We start from the raw sequence: 22,221 nt of genomic DNA, 5'->3' as shown, positions 1-22,221 counted from the left end.
TTATGAAGTACTTAGGAAATACATATTGATAAAGCAGATTACCTTAGCCCTAATTCCTTCTCAGCCACATATTCCTTAGCCCATCCTTGAACTGAAATTTTAATTATGATTAATAAGTATGGATTAAAATTATGCCATACACTGCAAGTATAGGACCCCAAGGAGTTGGAGGGAATCTGTGTGCTTACGTCAGAAGACAAAAATTGGCTCAATATATTTAATAAAAATCATCTCTTTTGCCCTCTGCCTGTAGGCAGATTCCCATTTGTAACCTTAGCACCATTCATGATTAATACTGCACATGTGTTAGAAATGAAAACTTCTTCTCCCTATCATGTCTCTGCACCATTAATAAATGTGCTTATAATTAAAATCTCATCCCTTTGCCTTCTCCTTGCCAGTAGCAGATTCTCGACATTGATCCCACTTTTATGAGCCATGACAAATATCTCTGAGGTTAAAATCATCTTTCTCCATCTTGAGAGGTCCTTTCCCACCCAGCTTTCCTCTTGCCTCCTTCAAATATTTTGGCAGCAGCAATGACTTGCCTGCAATGCATCTTTCAGCCTGGCTGCCACTTGTCTGAGCTGATTTGAACAGGCTGCTTGAAAGCAGGAACAATCCAGGCTCAGGAGGTCCCTCTGCCATCTGAATCTTCATCCCCCACACTGCAACAGCAACTCAACTAGGGTAAGGGGAAAACTGGAAAAAATACCTGGGTGGGATCATGATTTTCATGCCAATTTATGTATTGGTAATTGAAAATTGGTATCATATCGTGCCTTTGCAGCTGAAGGACAGTTTTCCCTAGACAGATTCCCCTCTTCCAGGACATTTGGAACAGGTAAAATGTTGTCAGTGCTATCATTTCCTAGAGAATCCTTGAATTTGCAAATTTTTCTCCTAAAGATCAGTACAGAAAAATAAATACAGATGGGTACCACCATAAAAATGCAGAAAATGCCACTATTTGGCTTTTGATTACCCAGACACAAATGACAGTTGCAGTTTCGCTTTCCTTCTGAAGAGATTCACAAACCAGGATGGTTTTATGATTCTCCTGAGGCCCCATGAGTTGCACAAATTTAAAGCCAGGGCTTTGTAGGCACAGGGCTTTCTAGGCCCTCCTCGGGTGTGAGAAGGAGGAATGCTGATTAATGGAACCCAGGGACCAATAAACAACTCTTCAATCTACTACAGCCAAGTAAATGAAGACAGTACACATAAATCATTAACAACATTTCCAATTCATCACCCCCCAGAAAAGCTCAACAGCCAATTTTTTATCAGTGAGTAAAAGTGGAGGTAGGAGGCTCTAATGTAATTCAGTTCCAGAAGCCTTCAAGAAGTACATTCCAAGGCATTGAAAGAAAAAAAAAAAGCCTTGTGTCAAAACAGATCGTGCTGATACTCAGCTGTGCTACTTTTGACTTGCAACAGAAGTTCCCAGGGGCTTGTGTTTATCTCCAAAGTGTCTGGAGATCACACAGTGACTTGGATTAGTTTGAAATCAAATGTCTATGCTACAACAGAGATGGTATTTATAAATGGAAATATTCATAAAAGTGCAACGTTTATAAAGGTTACAAAAATGACAGTGCTGTCTTACCATGGCATGGAAAAAACAAACCAAACTGAAAGGCACAAACCAAAGCAAAAAACCAAACACAAACACAACACAGACACAGAAAAAACCAAGATCCCTAAACAGCATAGCAAATTGCACTTGAAATATGGAACAGATCTATGGGCTTTATGAAGCAGGAATCGCAGTTTAAAGGAAAGGAGTGTGTACAATAATGACCTGTCTGAAATTTCTCAAAAGCAGAAGAGAATCCTCCTTCAGAAACTGTCTAAGAAAGATTTTGAAGTGCAAGACAGAGCCAGAAAGAGATGCACTTATTTTGTAAGTGTGGGCTGTCTCCAAAGGTCCAGGAGGGATCAGCCTTGGAGAAGTCTGGTTTGGCATTTATTGTTCCTAATAGACCATTTTTAAACTGAGTTATAGAATCATAGAATCAGATTGGAAAAATCACAGAATTAGGTTGGGAAAGGCTTCTAAAATCAAATCCAAGCCTGTACTTTGTTATAAAGAGAATTTTGACCTCTGACCACCAGACTCCAGTTCTGTTGGGGAAGAGAGTTGTAGGATGTGAGCAGATGACATGGGAAACTGGAATTGAAGCTGGGACTGGAAGTTAAGACCCAGCTTAAAAGTTGGAGAATTACACAAGTCAGGTAATCGTTTTTGCTCCGGTATGTAAAGATGATAAACAGAAAAAATTTACAGATGCATTTTGCCTACAGAGAAACAGTCCCATCTATACCTCCCAGTGAAAAAAGCCTAAGTAGAAGCTATAAGGGATTGTTCACCCAGGGTATTTCAAATCCAGTTATAAATCCTATAGTAGAGATGCATCATTCTGTATAAGCTTTTTATTTCTAGGAGGACTTGAAGAATACACAGATTTTCTGAGCCCTCATCATATAGGATTCTGCAAACCTATCTAGCACCCTTACTAGCCAATATGGGTGGATTTAAAAAGAAATCCAAAGATCCTAGTTCAGCAGAGCAACATTCATGGGCATTTTATAGATCACAAAGGAATTTGTTGCAGTTGAGATTTGGCTGGTATAGCAAGCACAGTGTATTTACAAGAGTTCCTGCTGCCTGTCACATACCATAGTGCTGTTCTCAGCTGAAAGCAACAGCCATTAAAATGCATTTTGGGTGCTTCAACTTGCAAAAATTGACAATATTAATACTAATGATCATGTAAAGCAACGAGAGAAAATTACATCCTTTAAAACATGGAAACGTATTATATAATCAAGATTATTATATAGTATTTTCCTAAGAAAAAAGTTACTTTTATATTCTATATAGCAACAATATTAAACATTCCAGTCATGTTTAGAGCAGAAAACAAAGATGACAAGCCCTATTTACTATGCAAGCAGCACAATCTCCAAGGAAAGAACCTTCTAACATTAAATGCAAAATTTGGTTACAGTTCCAGGGAGCAGAAATTTCATTACTGCATTCCTTAAAAACACCATGAGCCTTGTAACAATTATTAATGATTATAATCAAGGTCAAGGTAGGTGACATTTCCCATGACCTGCCCTGCCCTAAAATCTTTGGGTTTTCTTCCATGTATCTGCCCTGGACTTTGTATTTGTCAGACCAGGCTTCAAGTTTTCATGGCTGAGAGGGTTCTTGGGGAATGATGGGAGTTGGTTATTGTGTTTACTTGGCTTTTAATCACATATTTTCCATCTATGCTCTCTTTGGGAAAGTACAATACCTTAAGGTGTGAGAAATACACACCCATCATATGTTCTGGGCTATCAAACAGATGTTTACCAAAATTCTATTGGTTTTACTACCTCAAAGTCAATCTCTTGATTAGGTCTCAAATAATCAGTAATTAGCAGTATTAGCTTGACCATCTAATTGTACTAAATGAGCTCCTGTTGAGAAGCCTCTACTTTTAAATAAAATTGTAAATGCACACTTCAAGAATCTTTAAAGCTTCAGGATTGACTTTAAGAGACTGGAGATCTTTTATTACCTCACTCTTTCTACTCTATCCTTCAAGAACCCCTCAGCATTACCTGAAGGAGGCACCTGCTGGAAATGAAAATCAAGGCCAAGATAATCACTGGTGATTTCTGCAAATTGTTGATTGCAGCTTCAACAACCTAACACAACCTAACACCTAATTCCTGCAGCAATTTCTCTTGATATTCAACACGTAGGTCTGCAAGGTTATTCTTCTTTTTCTACTGCAAAGTACTCTGATTTGCATTCTTTTTATTGGGGAACTTCTTAGTGCCTTAGGTAAAGGATTCTTGTTCCAAGACCCACAAAAGGCACTTTGTAATCCCCACACTCACCTTTTTTCTGTAATGCCTAAAAGGTTGCTTTTGCATTTTGTTCCACTTCTAGATACAAGCAGAAAGCATTTGTATTCATTATACACTGGGAAATAAATTGTATGGGAAAAAACAGCAAGAGATATGGAGGCTGAAGAAGAACAGTGTCAAGGTGTGTGTACATCCAAGGGAAAAAACTTCCAATATTTGGCCACCTCCTTCTTAATGATAAAAACAAACTGAGTTACACTGTCACAACCAATAGTATTGCAAACAAAGGACATTATTTAGTGGTTGATTAAACTATTTCATAAAAAGCTCACACATCCTAATTCTCTGTAGGTTTTTAATAGACACTGCACATTGATGTTGGTGCATTTTAGGATAATAACACCATAAAATACTTGTCATTCAAGCTTCAGTTTAGTAAATACAGACTTTTCTCAGTACTTGGGAATACCCTGAAATTGAAATCTGAGCTCAAGCTTAAGCACCACTATGAGTTAACACCATTAGAAAATGAACAGAAGAAAGGAGAAAGACTAATATCACAGGAATTAAAAAGTTTTTTATTTTTTTAACCACTCAATAGAAAGCAAATATGAATGCAAGAGCTCTTGATTCCCTTGCTTCATCAGTGATGTCTTCATGATCAGCTGCAATATTAGAAGGGAACACCACAGAGTGGATATTGGTGATAGGATGTTATTCCATTGAAGAGAATACATTTTCTAAGCTTATAGAACTTTAGTGCATTGTGTCTTGAGTTCCCTGAGGACACCAGAGAGAAAATAAAGGGATTTATGGGTGCTGAGTGTTTCATTAAGGACAAGAGGCTAAGTCTGAAATATATTCAGGAATTACTCACCAGATTAGTGCTCCACAGAGAGTCTCCAAAGCATGAAATGCTGGTTCACTCCCACCCTCCTCCAACCACAGCATCCATTACCTTCTGTTAATTACAGTGAATTACAGTAGTACTGAGATGTCCTGCCTTTTATATCCAGCAAAGAAACCTACTGAAGAAGAAAGAAAGAAGAGAAAAGGCAGAGAAAAAGCTTTATTAGAAGGGATCAGGCAGGCATCTTAGTAAACAGGGTTAAAAAGGAACTTGGGAAAATAGAGGATTAAGGATCTCTTGCACTGCTTGCACACTAACTCAAAAGACATGGCTCTCATTAGTGCTAGCAAAACACAACATAATAAAGAAAGAGAAAATATAGCACAGTGATTTTAACCAGTGACACCAAGTATGCATTGAGTCAGTACAATCCTAACATGAGTGAAAATGTTGCAAGTGGCTGCTCTTGACACTGAATTTGCCTTCTGCTGCTGGTTTATCTCTCCATGCCTGATGATGCAAAAGCTTTCCAAGTGCAAAACACTTTAAAATACTTTTATAGAGCCATTTTATATTAAAATCTCTGAGGGTATCTAAAAAGATGTATCCCAAATCCTTTGCTCCCCAGTGAATTGTGTGCTTATTTAAAACGTTTCAATTAAAACTCTGAAGGAGAACAGTTCCTCTATGCTGAACAGATTCCCATTGATTCTTATCCAGAGAGCACACGTGGAATGTATCATTCACTGCTGCCTTTTCTTATGCTGTTCAGGGAACTTAGACAACAAAGCCACAGTGAGAGAACAAGCTAAGATACAAACTTGAGTGCAACTTTTAATTGAACTGGGAAAGGAGAGCATTACTGGGAAGCATGAAAAACCCTAAGAGAACCAAAATCAAAAAGGAGCTCAATACTACACATCGGGACTGGCTTTTTCCAAGTCGTCAGAATAATTTTCTTAATATTTTTAAAAGATGTGTTGTACTCCACAATGGAAGAAAGAATTATGTTACAGTTTCAGATGAAGTGTGTTGAAAGAGCCAGGGCTGATGCAGTTTGCAGCCTTGCAGTTTGCCTTCTTACTTCAAAGCTCTGTGCCAACCTCAGGCCCTTGGCTGAAGGAAAGGCAGGAGAGTTCCCTGTGTACGTGACCCTGTTTACGTGCAGCCCTCCAGGATGTGCAGCAGGCACTGGAAATGTGCTAAATCTCCACCAAAGCCAGGCAGAGATTCCAGTGGCCAGATAGCAGCTCTGTTTATCAGCCTGTAAACAAAACCCACTGATAAAATTGCTCTTTTCTTCTTTTCCACACATCTCCCGTCTGGTTTTTTTCCTTTGCCTAAGAACTGTCACGATGCTGATGAAAAACAATTTCTTTGCCTTTTTGAACCTGGTGTCTCTTAAATCAGCAATCTTCTATAAAACCAAGGAAAGCAAGAGAGCAGTGCTTTAAGAGGATTCCTTGGAGGATTTTTAGGTTTTTTATTTTAATAAATCCCATTAATTCCAGATGAAATACAAAACAAAAAATAGTTCTACTTAATAGCTGAAACAGTTGCCCTATAAATAGGGTTGGAAGCAGCCTGAATTATTTCAGGGAAGTTCAGGGGACTGTACTAAGCTGCAAACTTAATATCCAAAATAATACTGCTGATACTGGATTTTTAGCTACCCTTACTTAGTTTGTAAATGGATGACATCAGCTGAAGACCAGCTTAGGTCTTCTTGGGTGTTGAAGGATAGTTTCTCTACATTTTTCAAATAGACTGAAGAAGACATTATTTCAGTGGGTACAGCATAAGCCACGACTAACCAAGTCATACTTGCTAATGTTGGAAAAGTGATTTCTTTCTTCACAATATTTGAAAAGATGGAATCACCTCCCCCCAGTTTCATCTTGTATAACATCCACTTTTAAGACAACAGCTAATCAAACAAAAGCAAATAAAATGTGAAACTCTAAGACGTGCTTGTCATTTTCGTAATTCTTCTTCTTTTATATTTTATTTGTCCTTTCTGTCACTCCCATTTCAAAAGAAACGATCAAAAAACTCTGATTTAAAGCATCTTTAAAGTAGTGAAACACAGGGAAATGCAGATATCTATAGAGAGCTACTCAATGAGCACTGAGATGCAGTGGGGGAGGGTGGAAAGGAGAGTTATTGTTATTTTTACTTCAATTCCATTCCCAGCTAGCACAGCATCTAATGAGTTCACACCAGGCAACCTCCCACTGCAGATTATCTTCATTGGGGAGCACGGCCCATACTGGGGCATAACTGCGGCCCATCAAATCAAAATTATTTTTCCAATATCAAAAGTCCCTGGATACCTCAAAAAAGATCAAAGTCACCAATCAGAAATGCCTCAGGACATTACCAGAAAATGGTGAACAAAAGTATATATTACATAAACAGCAAAACCCATTCTCTATAGTATATTCTTAAAATGGAAAATGGATTCTTCACAGCAATATTGAAAAGGATACAAAATAATGTTAAATATGCTTCATTTGCCCAAAATATGGCAGAAATACTATGTGCAATACTATGTGATGTTATAGCTGCTGTGTGCAGCATTCTTTCTCCATCGATGTGCATTATATGCCCACAAAGTCAGACTTTATAAAAGGTCTGTCATCGGATTCTACTAAAGAAAGGAGCTAACAGTGGGACAGGCAGTGATAAGGCTGTGACCAGATGTTACATCAGAAGAAAATTCTATGAAAATTCTAAATACGGCAGTAGCAAATACAATATTGTTGGACTCTTCAACTTCAGTGATAAAAAATCTGTAAATATTTTACCATGACGATTGAGTCTTCTAAATAACTGTAGAAAAAAATACCTGTATTTAGAATAAAAAATTAACAGGAATGTAGAGAGTCATATTTTCAGTGAAATTACAGTGATTTGTGGAGAGTTGACGATATCAGTCACAGCCAAAAACACCTTTTCCAACCAAAGGGCTGGGTCTACTTTAGAACCTCCAGTCTTAATAGACTGTGCTATCTTCAGATTTTAAAAATCAGTAATATTTCATAAGGCACACTAATAAACAGTAATTAACACTGAGAACAGGAGGACCACGGACCACAGAATCGTGAAGGTAGAAAAACACCTCCAAAATCATTAACTGCAAACTTTAACCAGACATCACCACAACAACTAAACCAGAGTACTGAGTGACACATCCAGTAATTTCTTACACACTTCCAGAGATATAATTACACCAATTCCCTGGGTAGCCGCTTCTGATGCTAGACCACCCTTCAGCAAAGAAAATCTCCCCCATGTCCAGCCTGAAATTCACGTGGTATAGCTTAAGGATATTTTTTAGTCAAAGATTGCATTCAAAAACATCAGTACAGATTTTGCAGAACATGAAAGTCGCATGACAGAGAGAATTCTGAATATAAGAGGAAACTTATCTATATACTTTACAGGTGGATTACCTTGGCTAACCTATTTTTTTTCTATGAAAAATTAAAAGTTCTCATTGCCCAGTGATGCACAATTTTTAACAATATTTTGCCATCAAAACTAGGAGGAGGGGTACAGAGTAGGACACAAAATAGACAAACTTTATTTTCCTGCTGTTTCATTACCTTTGAACAATGGGGAGGAAATTGTCCAGATATGTACATTTCATTAATATGTGCGGTGCTCACTGAGAGGAAAAAAGGAAGCACAGACACATTCGCACTTGTGTAAATCAACATGAGAGAAGCAGATGGAACCATGTCCTCCCTCTGATAAAACCATGACGTCGATGACCAGAGCATTTCAGAACAGGTGATACAATACCTGATGACGTGTTTACAAAGAAATTGAGAGGCACATTACACTGCTGCACTGGCCCTGATCAGTTACCCAGACCTAGAAGGAGGTATTGCACAGGAATAAGTCCATAAGCAATGAAATGGAAAATTCTAATCTCATCCCATGCCAGGAGGCTCACTAAATACCCAAGAAAAAAATAACAAAATGATGGCACATTTCTTCATGGAATACTGTGTGAATCCCACCAAAACACAGGACAAGAGAGTTTACAGAGATCTTTACATGACATCAATCTCAGAAATCGATTTTGCAACTCATCTTACCACCGAAAAAAAAGATGAAAATCCTTAAAAAGAGGGGAGGGAGGAAGAGAACAGACTGAAGAAGTTAGGAGAATAACTTGAAAAACCCGTCAAAAAATTAAAATTAATCTCCCTCTGAAGGACACAATTCTGAAACTATTCTTGGTCAAGGAGAAATAAGTATGACCAATATAGAAAACAGCCCAAGAAAATTGAAGAAAGAAAATATTTTGCTCTACTAGAGAATAAAACATCCTTCTTGTGGCACCAGTGAAATAAGAAATTAAAAAAAGAGAAATACTCCTCAGTAGGAGATGCCCCAGCAGCCACCCACAGACCCCCCCGCCCCCAGCAGCCCAAAAGCTTCCAACTCCAGCTTGACTCACCAGCTCGACGTCTGCCCAAGTCCCACGCCGTGCTGGGAGCCGGGCCCCCTCTTCAGCTCCAAGCCTCCTCTTGCCTCGCAGGTCTACTCTTGAGCTCGAAGCGGTCACGCTTGCCCCGTCGTCCTGTGGCTTCTGCCAACCCACGGCGACACACTCAGGCCTCGGAAGCTCCAGCTCCCGACGGCAACCGCCACCCAACAGCCCCACAGCCAGATCCTCCAGCAGCCACCCACAGACCCACCCCCCCCCCAGCTGCCCAAAAGCTTCCAACTCCAGCTTGACTCACCAGCTCGACGTCTGCCAAGGTCCCACGCCGTGCTGGGGGCCGGGCCCTCTGGGCAAAAGAAGCTGGGCATGCAAAGCAGCGGGCAAGAGGCTGCAGCCCTGCTTACAGGGGGCTCAAGCCGCTGCCTGGACTGCAAAGTGCCCAAGACTCCAGAGCACCGGCCCCGACCTACAGGGCGGCCCTGGGCCCCAAGGCCTACGGAGGCTCCTTCTCTCCAATTCCGGGGCACTCCCCACTAAAGAGGAGGGCGCCCCACGCAGGCTGCCAGCTGAAGGGCGCACAAAGGCTCCCAGACCTACAGCCTGCTTACAGGCCGGTCCTCACCCAGGGAGCCACAGAGCTCGGCCTTCCCCCACGGCAACAGGAACCACACTCTAAACACAGGCTGTCCAACTCACGGCCTACAGCCAAAGGGCCCCAGGGGCCGGGAGCCCAGCCCTGAGGACAGGGAGGGCACACGCCCGGCCCCATGACTCCTGGCCCCACGCCTCTGCAAAGGCCGGGGCCAGGGCTACCCGCCTGATTACAGGGGGTCCCTCGACCGGCCGCCGAGCCCAGGGGACGCACGCAACCCCACTTACGGGGCTGCCCCCCGCAGCCCGGCACCCCCCAACAAGCACCACGGAGCACAGCCTCTGGCCTGCGCCCCGCTTAGGGGCCGGCCAGAGCCCGGCCGCAGCGCAGCACGGCAACACAGCCGTCTGCAGGAGCCCCTCCAGCCTCCTCAACGAGGCCGCCAGGGAGGTGGCACCAGCACTTCTACAACCTGCACCCTGGCAAGGGCCCGGGAACAGTCGTTCCTGTCACCTGGCTAAAGCAGCCTCCCCAGCCCTGCTTACAGGGACCTGGGCCGGCTCCTGGGGACAATGGGACAAGGGGCTGGCACAGGGACAAAGGCTGTGACGGGCCCCGAGTACAGGGCGTCACGCTGCCAGCTCACCGGCACAAAGGGCACCGTCGGCCCAGACCCAGGCCCTGGCTACAGGCGGGTCACGCTGCCCACGCTACCGCTAAGCGGCTTCGTGCCCTCCTCAGAAAGCAGGGGCAAGGTCGGACACTTTCTCCACCAAAGCATTTTTGGGGACCTGCCTCTGGCTGCACAGAGCTCCTCTTTCCCTCCTGGGAAGTCTAAGCTACACTGCTCTATTTCTAAAGGGGGGGCTAAAGCACAAACTCACTCGCTCACTCACACCAACTAAGAGGAAGGCAGGGGAAGGAGGGAGGGAGAGAGAGAGGGAGGGGAAGACAGTCCCAGAAGAGGGAGCAAGTTCTGTGCAGCCAATATGCTCAAGGGAGCCATCCCTTCTGCTCAGTAGGAGATAAAAGCATCAGACCTGTACCACACTGCTCTCTAAGGAGGCCACAGGGGCCTCAACACCCTGAGGCGCTCCAGGGCTGGCACAGGGACAAAGGCTGTGACACGCCCCGAGTACAGGGGGTCACGCCGCCCAGGGGCCAGCAGCAGCCAGAAAGCTGCCGCAGCTGGGGAAATGCCCTGCCCTGCTTACAGGGCGGCCGGGCTGGGGGCTCGGGGAGCTCTGTTTCCCCCCTCAGGTGCGGAGACAGGGGCTCTCGCCCTCCTTTACAGGGTCGCCCCTCTCTCCGGGCAGCCAAAGGAGCACAACGGCAAAACGCCAACAACAGCAAAGACCAGGCCCTGCGTGCAGGGAGGTCGCCCAGCGCAAAGTCAGCCGCGGCACACTGAAGGTGCTCTGGCCATGCCAGGAAGGCCCTTTGCCCAGAGGGCCTCTCGTGCCCCATCTTCAGCTCCAAGCCTCCTCTTGCCTCGCAGGTCTACTCTTGAGCTCGAAGCGGTCGCTCTTCCCCGTCGTCGTGCGGCTTCTGCCAACCCACGGCGACACACTCAGGCCTCGGAAGCTCCAGCTCCCGACGGCAACCGCCACCCAACAGCCCCACAGCCAGATCCTCCAGCAGCCACCCACAGACCCACCCCCCCCCCACCTGCCCAAAAGCTTCCAACTCCAGCTTGACTCACCAGCTCGACGTCTGCCAAGGTCCCACGCCGTGCTGGGGGCCGGGCCCTCTGGGCAAAAGAAGCTGGGCATGCAAAGCAGCGGGCAAGAGGCTGCAGCCCTGCTTACAGGGGGCTCAAGCCGCTGCCTGGACTGCAAAGTGCCCAAGACTCCAGAGCACCGGCCCCGACCTACAGGGCGGCCCTGGGCCCCAAGGCCTACGGAGGCTCCTTCTCTCCAATTCCGGGGCACTCCCCACTAAAGAGGAGGGCGCCCCACGCAGGCTGCCAGCTGAAGGGCGCACAAAGGCTCCCAGACCTACAGCCTGCTTACAGGCCGGTCCTCACCCAGGGAGCCACAGAGCTCGGCCTTCCCCCACGGCAACAGGAACCACACTCTAAACACAGGCTGTCCAACTCACGGCCTACAGCCAAAGGGCCCCAGGGGCCGGGAGCCCAGCCCTGAGGACAGGGAGGGCACACGCCCGGCCCCATGACTCCTGGCCCCACGCCTCTGCAAAGGCCGGGGCCAGGGCTACCCGCCTGATTACAGGGGGTCCCTCCAACCGCCCGCCGAGCCCAGGGGACGCACGCAACCCCACTTACGGGGCCGCCCCCCGCAGCCCGGCACCCCCCAACAAGCACCACGGAGCACAGGCTCTGGCCTGCGCCCCGCTTAGGGGCCGGCCAGAGCCCGGCCGCAGCGCAGCACGGCAACACAGCCGTCTGCAGGAGCCCCTCCAGCCTCCTCAACGAGGCCGCCAGGGAGGTGGCACCAGCACTTCTACAACCTGCACCCTGGCAAGGGCCCGGGAACAGTCGTTCCTGTCACCTGGCTAAAGCAGCCTCCCCAGCCCTGCTTACAGGGACCTGGGCCGGCTCCTGGGGACAATGGGACAAGGGGCTGGCACAGGGACAAAGGCTGTGACGTGCCCCGAGTACAGGGCGTCACGCTGCCAGCTCACCGGCACAAAGGGCACCGTCGGCCCAGACCCAGGCCCTGGCTACAGGCGGGTCACGCTGCCCACGCTACCGCTAAGCGGCTTCGTGCCCTCCTCAGAAAGCAGGGGCAAGGTCGGACACTTTCTCCACCAAAGCATTTTTGGGGACCTGCCTCTGGCTGCACAGAGCTCCTCTTTCCCTCCTGGGAAGTCTAAGCTACACTGCTCTATTTCTAAAGGGGGGGCTAAAGCACAAACTCACTCGCTCACTCACACCAACTAAGAGGAAGGCAGGGGAAGGAGGGAGGGAGAGAGAGAGGGAGGGGAAGACAGTCCCAGAAGAGGGAGCAAGTTCTGTGCAGCCAATATGCTCAAGGGAGCCATCCCTTCTGCTCAGTAGGAGATAAAAGCATCAGACCTGTACCACACTGCTCTCTAAGGAGGCCACAGGGGCCTCAACACCCTGAGGCGCTCCAGGGCTGGCACAGGGACAAAGGCTGTGACACGCCCCGAGTACAGGGGGTCACGCCGCCCAGGGGCCAGCAGCAGCCAGAAAGCTGCCGCAGCTGGGGAAATGCCCTGCCCTGCTTACAGGGCGGCCGGGCTGGGGGCTCGGGGAGCTCTGTTTCCCCCCTCAGGTGCGGAGACAGGGGCTCTCGCCCTCCTTTACAGGGTCGCCCCTCTCTCCGGGCAGCCAAAGGAGCACAATGGCAAAACGCCAACAACAGCAAAGACCAGGCCCTGCGTGCAGGGAGGTCGCCCAGCGCAAAGTCAGCCGCGGCACACTGAAGGTGCTCTGGCCATGCCAGGAAGGCCCTTTGCCCAGAGGGCCTCTCGTGCCCCATCTTCAGCTCCAAGCCTCCTCTTGCCTCGCAGGTCTACTCTTGAGCTCGAAGCGGTCGCTCTTCCCCGTCGTCGTGCGGCTTCTGCCAACCCACGGCGACACACTCAGGCCTCGGAAGCTCCAGCTCCCGACGGCAACCGCCACCCAACAGCCCCACAGCCAGATCCCCCAGCAGCCACCTACAGACCCACCCCCCCCCACCTGCCCAAAAGCTTCCAACTCCAGCTTGACTCACCAGCTCGACGTCTGCCCAAGTCCCACGCCGTGCTGGGAGCCGGGCCCCCTCTTCAGCTCCAAGCCTCCTCTTGCCTCGCAGGTCTACTCTTGAGCTCGAAGCGGTCACGCTTGCCCCGTCGTCCTGTGGCTTCTGCCAACCCACGGCGACACACTCAGGCCTCGGAAGCTCCAGCTCCCGACGGCAACCGCCACCCAACAGCCCCACAGCCAGATCCTCCAGCAGCCACCCACAGACCCACCCCCCCCCCACCTGCCCAAAAGCTTCCAACTCCAGCTTGACTCACCAGCTCGACGTCTGCCAAGGTCCCACGCCGTGCTGGGGGCCGGGCCCTCTGGGCAAAAGAAGCTGGGCATGCAAAGCAGCGGGCAAGAGGCTGCAGCCCTGCTTACAGGGGGCTCAAGCCGCTGCCTGGACTGCAAAGTGCCCAAGACTCCAGAGCACCGGCCCCGACCTACAGGGCGGCCCTGGGCCCCAAGGCCTACGGAGGCTCCTTCTCTCCAATTCCGGGGCACTCCCCACTAAAGAGGAGGGCGCCCCACGCAGGCTGCCAGCTGAAGGGCGCACAAAGGCTCCCAGACCTACAGCCTGCTTACAGGCCGGTCCTCACCCAGGGAGCCACAGAGCTCGGCCTTCCCCCACGGCAACAGGAACCACACTCTAAACACAGGCTGTCCAACTCACGGCCTACAGCCAAAGGGCCCCAGGGGCCGGGAGCCCAGCCCTGAGGACAGGGAGGGCACACGCCCGGCCCCATGACTCCTGGCCCCACGCCTCTGCAAAGGCCGGGGCCAGGGCTACCCGCCTGATTACAGGGGGTCCCTCCAACCGCCCGCCGAGCCCAGGGGACGCACGCAACCCCACTTACGGGGCCGCCCCCCGCAGCCCGGCACCCCCCAACAAGCACCACGGAGCACAGGCTCTGGCCTGCGCCCCGCTTAGGGGCCGGCCAGAGCCCGGCCGCAGCGCAGCACGGCAACACAGCCGTCTGCAGGAGCCCCTCCAGCCTCCTCAACGAGGCCGCCAGGGAGGTGGCACCAGCACTTCTACAACCTGCACCCTGGCAAGGGCCCGGGAACAGTCGTTCCTGTCACCTGGCTAAAGCAGCCTCCCCAGCCCTGCTTACAGGGACCTGGGCCGGCTCCTGGGGACAATGGGACAAGGGGCTGGCACAGGGACAAAGGCTGTGACGTGCCCCGAGTACAGGGCGTCACGCTGCCAGCTCACCGGCACAAAGGGCACCGTCGGCCCAGACCCAGGCCCTGGCTACAGGCGGGTCACGCTGCCCACGCTACCGCTAAGCGGCTTCGTGCCCTCCTCAGAAAGCAGGGGCAAGGTCGGACACTTTCTCCACCAAAGCATTTTTGGGGACCTGCCTCTGGCTGCACAGAGCTCCTCTTTCCCTCCTGGGAAGTCTAAGCTACACTGCTCTATTTCTAAAGGGGGGGCCAAAGCACAAACTCACTCGCTCACTCACACCAACTAAGAGGAAGGCAGGGGAAGGAGGGAGGGAGAGAGAGAGGGAGGGGAAGACAGTCCCAGAAGAGGGAGCAAGTTCTGTGCAGCCAATATGCTCAAGGGAGCCATCCCTTCTGCTCAGTAGGAGATAAAAGCATCAGACCTGTACCACACTGCTCTCTAAGGAGGCCACAGGGGCCTCAACACCCTGAGGCGTTCCAGGGCTGGCACAGGGACAAAGGCTGTGACACGCCCCGAGTACAGGGGGTCACGCCGCCCAGGGGCCAGCAGCAGCCAGAAAGCTGCCGCAGCTGGGGAAATGCCCTGCCCTGCTTACAGGGCGGCCGGGCTGGGGGCTCGGGGAGCTCTGTTTCCCCCCTCAGGTGCGGAGACAGGGGCTCTCACCCTCCTTTACAGGGTCGCCCCTCTCTCCGGGCAGCCAAAGGAGCACAACGGCAAAACGCCAACAACAGCAAAGACCAGGCCCTGCTTGCAGGGAGGTCGCCCAGCGCAAAGTCAGCCGCGGCACACTGAAGGTGCTCTGGCCATGCCAGGAAGGCCCTTTGCCCAGAGGGCCTCTCGTGCCCCATCTTCAGCTCCAAGCCTCCTCTTGCCTCGCAGGTCTACTCTTGAGCTCGAAGCGGTCGCTCTTCCCCGTCGTCGTGCGGCTTCTGCCAACCCACGGCGACACACTCAGGCCTCGGAAGCTCCAGCTCCCGACGGCAACCGCCACCCAACAGCCCCACAGCCAGATCCCCCAGCAGCCACCTACAGACCCACCCCCCCCCACCTGCCCAAAAGCTTCCAACTCCAGCTTGACTCACCAGCTCGACGTCTGCCCAAGTCCCACGCCGTGCTGGGAGCCGGGCCCCCTCTTCAGCTCCAAGCCTCCTCTTGCCTCGCAGGTCTACTCTTGAGCTCGAAGCGGTCACGCTTGCCCCGTCGTCCTGTGGCTTCTGCCAACCCACGGCGACACACTCAGGCCTCGGAAGCTCCAGCTCCCGACGGCAACCGCCACCCAACAGCCCCACAGCCAGATCCTCCAGCAGCCACCCACAGACCCACCCCCCCCCACCTGCCCAAAAGCTTCCAACTCCAGCTTGACTCACCAGCTCGACGTCTGCCAAGGTCCCACGCCGTGCTGGGGGCCGGGCCCTCTGGGCAAAAGAAGCTGGGCATGCAAAGCAGCGGGCAAGAGGCTGCAGCCCTGCTTACAGGGGGCTCAAGCCGCTGCCTGGACTGCAAAGTGCCCAAGACTCCAGAGCACCGGCCCCGACCTACAGGGCGGCCCTGGGCCCCAAGGCCTACGGAGGCTCCTTCTCTCCAATTCCGGGGCACTCCCCACTAAAGAGGAGGGCGCCCCACGCAGGCTGCCAGCTGAAGGGCGCACAAAGGCTCCCAGACCTACAGCCTGCTTACAGGCCGGTCCTCACCCAGGGAGCCACAGAGCTCGGCCTTCCCCCACGGCAACAGGAACCACACTCTAAACACAGGCTGTCCAACTCACGGCCTACAGCCAAAGGGCCCCAGGGGCCGGGAGCCCAGCCCTGAGGACAGGGAGGGCACACGCCCGGCCCCATGACTCCTGGCCCCACGCCTCTGCAAAGGCCGGGGCCAGGGCTACCCGCCTGATTACAGGGGGTCCCTCCAACCGCCCGCCGAGCCCAGGGGACGCACGCAACCCCACTTACGGGGCCGCCCCCCGCAGCCCGGCACCCCCCAACAAGCACCACGGAGCACAGGCTCTGGCCTGCGCCCCGCTTAGGGGCCGGCCAGAGCCCGGCCGCAGCGCAGCACGGCAACACAGCCGTCTGCAGGAGCCCCTCCAGCCTCCTCAACGAGGCCGCCAGGGAGGTGGCACCAGCACTTCTACAACCTGCACCCTGGCAAGGGCCCGGGAACAGTCGTTCCTGTCACCTGGCTAAAGCAGCCTCCCCAGCCCTGCTTACAGGGACCTGGGCCGGCTCCTGGGGACAATGGGACAAGGGGCTGGCACAGGGACAAAGGCTGTGACGTGCCCCGAGTACAGGGCGTCACGCTGCCAGCTCACCGGCACAAAGGGCACCGTCGGCCCAGACCCAGGCCCTGGCTACAGGCGGGTCACGCTGCCCACGCTACCGCTAAGCGGCTTCGTGCCCTCCTCAGAAAGCAGGGGCAAGGTCGGACACTTTCTCCACCAAAGCATTTTTGGGGACCTGCCTCTGGCTGCACAGAGCTCCTCTTTCCCTCCTGGGAAGTCTAAGCTACACTGCTCTATTTCTAAAGGGGGGGCTAAAGCACAAACTCACTCGCTCACTCACACCAACTAAGAGGAAGGCAGGGGAAGGAGGGAGGGAGAGAGAGAGGGAGGGGAAGACAGTCCCAGAAGAGGGAGCAAGTTCTGTGCAGCCAATATGCTCAAGGGAGCCATCCCTTCTGCTCAGTAGGAGATAAAAGCATCAGACCTGTACCACACTGCTCTCTAAGGAGGCCACAGGGGCCTCAACACCCTGAGGCGCTCCAGGGCTGGCACAGGGACAAAGGCTGTGACACGCCCCGAGTACAGGGGGTCACGCCGCCCAGGGGCCAGCAGCAGCCAGAAAGCTGCCGCAGCTGGGGAAATGCCCTGCCCTGCTTACAGGGCGGCCGGGCTGGGGGCTCGGGGAGCTCTGTTTCCCCCCTCAGGTGCGGAGACAGGGGCTCTCGCCCTCCTTTACAGGGTCGCCCCTCTCTCCGGGCAGCCAAAGGAGCACAATGGCAAAACGCCAACAACAGCAAAGACCAGGCCCTGCGTGCAGGGAGGTCGCCCAGCGCAAAGTCAGCCGCGGCACACTGAAGGTGCTCTGGCCATGCCAGGAAGGCCCTTTGCCCAGAGGGCCTCTCGTGCCCCATCTTCAGCTCCAAGCCTCCTCTTGCCTCGCAGGTCTACTCTTGAGCTCGAAGCGGTCGCTCTTCCCCGTCGTCGTGCGGCTTCTGCCAACCCACGGCGACACACTCAGGCCTCGGAAGCTCCAGCTCCCGACGGCAACCGCCACCCAACAGCCCCACAGCCAGATCCCCCAGCAGCCACCTACAGACCCACCCCCCCCCACCTGCCCAAAAGCTTCCAACTCCAGCTTGACTCACCAGCTCGACGTCTGCCCAAGTCCCACGCCGTGCTGGGAGCCGGGCCCCCTCTTCAGCTCCAAGCCTCCTCTTGCCTCGCAGGTCTACTCTTGAGCTCGAAGCGGTCACGCTTGCCCCGTCGTCCTGTGGCTTCTGCCAACCCACGGCGACACACTCAGGCCTCGGAAGCTCCAGCTCCCGACGGCAACCGCCACCCAACAGCCCCACAGCCAGATCCTCCAGCAGCCACCCACAGACCCACCCCCCCCCCACCTGCCCAAAAGCTTCCAACTCCAGCTTGACTCACCAGCTCGACGTCTGCCAAGGTCCCACGCCGTGCTGGGGGCCGGGCCCTCTGGGCAAAAGAAGCTGGGCATGCAAAGCAGCGGGCAAGAGGCTGCAGCCCTGCTTACAGGGGGCTCAAGCCGCTGCCTGGACTGCAAAGTGCCCAAGACTCCAGAGCACCGGCCCCGACCTACAGGGCGGCCCTGGGCCCCAAGGCCTACGGAGGCTCCTTCTCTCCAATTCCGGGGCACTCCCCACTAAAGAGGAGGGCGCCCCACGCAGGCTGCCAGCTGAAGGGCGCACAAAGGCTCCCAGACCTACAGCCTGCTTACAGGCCGGTCCTCACCCAGGGAGCCACAGAGCTCGGCCTTCCCCCACGGCAACAGGAACCACACTCTAAACACAGGCTGTCCAACTCACGGCCTACAGCCAAAGGGCCCCAGGGGCCGGGAGCCCAGCCCTGAGGACAGGGAGGGCACACGCCCGGCCCCATGACTCCTGGCCCCACGCCTCTGCAAAGGCCGGGGCCAGGGCTACCCGCCTGATTACAGGGGGTCCCTCCAACCGCCCGCCGAGCCCAGGGGACGCACGCAACCCCACTTACGGGGCCGCCCCCCGCAGCCCGGCACCCCCCAACAAGCACCACGGAGCACAGGCTCTGGCCTGCGCCCCGCTTAGGGGCCGGCCAGAGCCCGGCCGCAGCGCAGCACGGCAACACAGCCGTCTGCAGGAGCCCCTCCAGCCTCCTCAACGAGGCCGCCAGGGAGGTGGCACCAGCACTTCTACAACCTGCACCCTGGCAAGGGCCCGGGAACAGTCGTTCCTGTCACCTGGCTAAAGCAGCCTCCCCAGCCCTGCTTACAGGGACCTGGGCCGGCTCCTGGGGACAATGGGACAAGGGGCTGGCACAGGGACAAAGGCTGTGACGTGCCCCGAGTACAGGGCGTCACGCTGCCAGCTCACCAGCACAAAGGGCACCGTCGGCCCAGACCCAGGCCCTGGCTACAGGCGGGTCACGCTGCCCACGCTACCGCTAAGCGGCTTCGTGCCCTCCTCAGAAAGCAGGGGCAAGGTCGGACACTTTCTCCACCAAAGCATTTTTGGGGACCTGCCTCTGGCTGCACAGAGCTCCTCTTTCCCTCCTGGGAAGTCTAAGCTACACTGCTCTATTTCTAAAGGGGGGGCCAAAGCACAAACTCACTCGCTCACTCACACCAACTAAGAGGAAGGCAGGGGAAGGAGGGAGGGAGAGAGAGAGGGAGGGGAAGACAGTCCCAGAAGAGGGAGCAAGTTCTGTGCAGCCAATATGCTCAAGGGAGCCATCCCTTCTGCTCAGTAGGAGATAAAAGCATCAGACCTGTACCACACTGCTCTCTAAGGAGGCCACAGGGGCCTCAACACCCTGAGGCGTTCCAGGGCTGGCACAGGGACAAAGGCTGTGACACGCCCCGAGTACAGGGGGTCACGCCGCCCAGGGGCCAGCAGCAGCCAGAAAGCTGCCGCAGCTGGGGAAATGCCCTGCCCTGCTTACAGGGCGGCCGGGCTGGGGGCTCGGGGAGCTCTGTTTCCCCCCTCAGGTGCGGAGACAGGGGCTCTCACCCTCCTTTACAGGGTCGCCCCTCTCTCCGGGCAGCCAAAGGAGCACAACGGCAAAACGCCAACAACAGCAAAGACCAGGCCCTGCTTGCAGGGAGGTCGCCCAGCGCAAAGTCAGCCGCGGCACACTGAAGGTGCTCTGGCCATGCCAGGAAGGCCCTTTGCCCAGAGGGCCTCTCGTGCCCCATCTTCAGCTCCAAGCCTCCTCTTGCCTCGCAGGTCTACTCTTGAGCTCGAAGCGGTCGCTCTTCCCCGTCGTCGTGCGGCTTCTGCCAACCCACGGCGACACACTCAGGCCTCGGAAGCTCCAGCTCCCGACGGCAACCGCCACCCAACAGCCCCACAGCCAGATCCCCCAGCAGCCACCCACAGACCCCCCCAGCTGCCCAAAAGCTTCCAACTCCAGCTTGACTCACCAGCTCAACGTCTGCCCTAGTCCCACGCCGTGCTGGGAGCCAGGCCCCCTCTTCAGCTCCAAGCCTCCTCTTGCCTCGCAGGTCTACTCTTGAGCTCGAAGCGGTCACGCTTGCCCCGTCGTCCTGTGGCTTCTGCCAACCCACGGCGACACACTCAGGCCTCGGAAGCTCCAGCTCCCGACGGCAACCGCCACCCAACAGCCCCACAGCCAGATCCCCCAGCAGCCACCCACAGACCCCCCCCCCCCCAGCTGCCCAAAAGCTTCCAACTCCAGCTTGACTCACCAGCTCGACGTCTGCCAAGGTCCCACGCCGTGCTGGAGGCCGGGCCCTCTGGGCAAAAGAAGCTGGGCATGCAAAGCAGCGGGCAAGAGGCTGCAGCCCTGCTTACAGGGGGCTCAAGCCGCTGCCTGGACTGCAAAGTGCCCAAGACTCCAGAGCACCGGCCCCGACCTACAGGGCGGCCCTGGGCCCCAAGGCCTACGGAGGCTCCTTCTCTCCAATTCCGGGGCACTCCCCACTAAAGAGGAGGGCGCCCCACGCAGGCTGCCAGCTGAAGGGCGCACAAAGGCTCCCAGACCTACAGCCTGCTTACAGGCCGGTCCTCACCCAGGGAGCCACAGAGCTCGGCCTTCCCCCACGGCAACAGGAACCACACTCTAAACACAGGCTGTCCAACTCACGGCCTACAGCCAAAGGGCCCCAGGGGCCGGGAGCCCAGCCCTGAGGACAGGGAGGGCGCACGCCCGGCCCCATGACTCCTGGCCCCACGCCTCTGCAAGGCCGGGGCCAGGGCTACCCGCCTGATTACAGGGGGTCCCTCCAACCGCCCGCCGAGCCCAGGGGACGCACGCAACCCCACTTACGGGGCCGCCCCCCGCAGCCCGGCACCCCCCAACAAGCACCACGGAGCACAGGCTCTGGCCTGCGCCCCGCTTAGGGGCCGGCCAGAGCCCGGCCGCAGCGCAGCACGGCAACACAGCCGTCTGCAGGAGCCCCTCCAGCCTCCTCAACGAGGCCGCCAGGGAGGTGGCACCAGCACTTCTCCAACCTGCACCCTGGCAAGGGCCCGGGAACAGTCGTTCCTGTCACCTGGCTAAAGCAGCCTCCCCAGCCCTGCTTACAGGGACCTGGGCCGGCTCCTGGGGACAATGGGACAAGGGGCTGGCACAGGGACAAAGGCTGTGACGTGCCCCGAGTACAGGGCGTCACGCTGCCAGCTCACCAGCACAAAGGGCACCGTCGGCCCAGACCCAGGCCCTGGCTACAGGCGGGTCACGCTGCCCACGCTACCGCTAAGCGGCTTCGTGCCCTCCTCAGAAAGCAGGGGCAAGGTCGGACACTTTCTCCACCAAAGCATTTTTGGGGACCTGCCTCTGGCTGCACAGAGCTCCTCTTTCCCTCCTGGGAAGTCTAAGCTACACTGCTCTATTTCTAAAGGGGGGGCCAAAGCACAAACTCACTCGCTCACTCACACCAACTAAGAGGAAGGCAGGGGAAGGAGGGAGGGAGAGAGAGAGGGAGGGGAAGACAGTCCCAGAAGAGGGAGCAAGTTCTGTGCAGCCAATATGCTCAAGGGAGCCATCCCTTCTGCTCAGTAGGAGATAAAAGCATCAGACCTGTACCACACTGCTCTCTAAGGAGGCCACAGGGGCCTCAACACCCTGAGGCGTTCCAGGGCTGGCACAGGGACAAAGGCTGTGACACGCCCCGAGTACAGGGGGTCACGCCGCCCAGGGGCCAGCAGCAGCCAGAAAGCTGCCGCAGCTGGGGAAATGCCCTGCCCTGCTTACAGGGCGGCCGGGCTGGGGGCTCGGGGAGCTCTGTTTCCCCCCTCAGGTGCGGAGACAGGGGCTCTCGCCCTCCTTTACAGGGTCGCCCCTCTCTCCGGGCAGCCAAAGGAGCACAACGGC

At 54.3% G+C, this 22,221-nt stretch overlaps 2 long non-coding RNA genes across 6 annotated transcripts; both read right to left on the bottom strand.

Moving 5' to 3' along the window:
* Positions 1 to 4,434: 4,434 nt before the first annotated feature.
* LOC148224653 (uncharacterized) lies at positions 4,435 to 10,010 on the bottom strand. Of its 2 annotated transcripts, none has more exons than XR_015801933.1 (4): positions 9,478 to 10,010; positions 9,192 to 9,323; positions 4,748 to 4,898; positions 4,435 to 4,650 (listed from the first exon to the last, which is right to left on the bottom strand). It is a non-coding gene; the product is annotated as an uncharacterized LOC148224653 (long non-coding RNA). The 2 variants fall into 2 exon arrangements; XR_015801934.1 differs by having other exon boundaries at positions 4,748 to 4,895.
* A 1,112-nt stretch (positions 10,011 to 11,122) lies between these two features.
* Positions 11,123 to 22,183, bottom strand: LOC148224652 (uncharacterized). 4 transcript variants are annotated; one of them, XR_015800998.1, is made up of 9 exons: positions 20,594 to 22,183; positions 18,319 to 20,161; positions 18,033 to 18,164; positions 16,037 to 17,879; positions 15,752 to 15,883; positions 13,756 to 15,598; positions 13,470 to 13,601; positions 11,474 to 13,316; positions 11,123 to 11,319 (listed from the first exon to the last, which is right to left on the bottom strand). It is a non-coding gene; the product is annotated as an uncharacterized LOC148224652 (long non-coding RNA). The 4 variants fall into 4 exon arrangements; XR_015801001.1 differs by lacking the exon at positions 13,470 to 13,601; XR_015800999.1 differs by lacking the exon at positions 15,752 to 15,883.
* Between the last annotated feature and the right edge of the window lie 38 nt (positions 22,184 to 22,221).

The sequence above is a fragment of the Sturnus vulgaris genome, chromosome 2 (assembly GCF_052056855.1).
Source record: "Sturnus vulgaris isolate bStuVul1 chromosome 2, bStuVul1.hap1, whole genome shotgun sequence".
NCBI classification, from domain to species: domain Eukaryota; kingdom Metazoa; phylum Chordata; class Aves; order Passeriformes; family Sturnidae; genus Sturnus; species Sturnus vulgaris.
The sequence above is the reverse complement of the archived record's forward strand: the minus strand, read 5'-3'. Positions and strand labels throughout refer to the sequence as shown.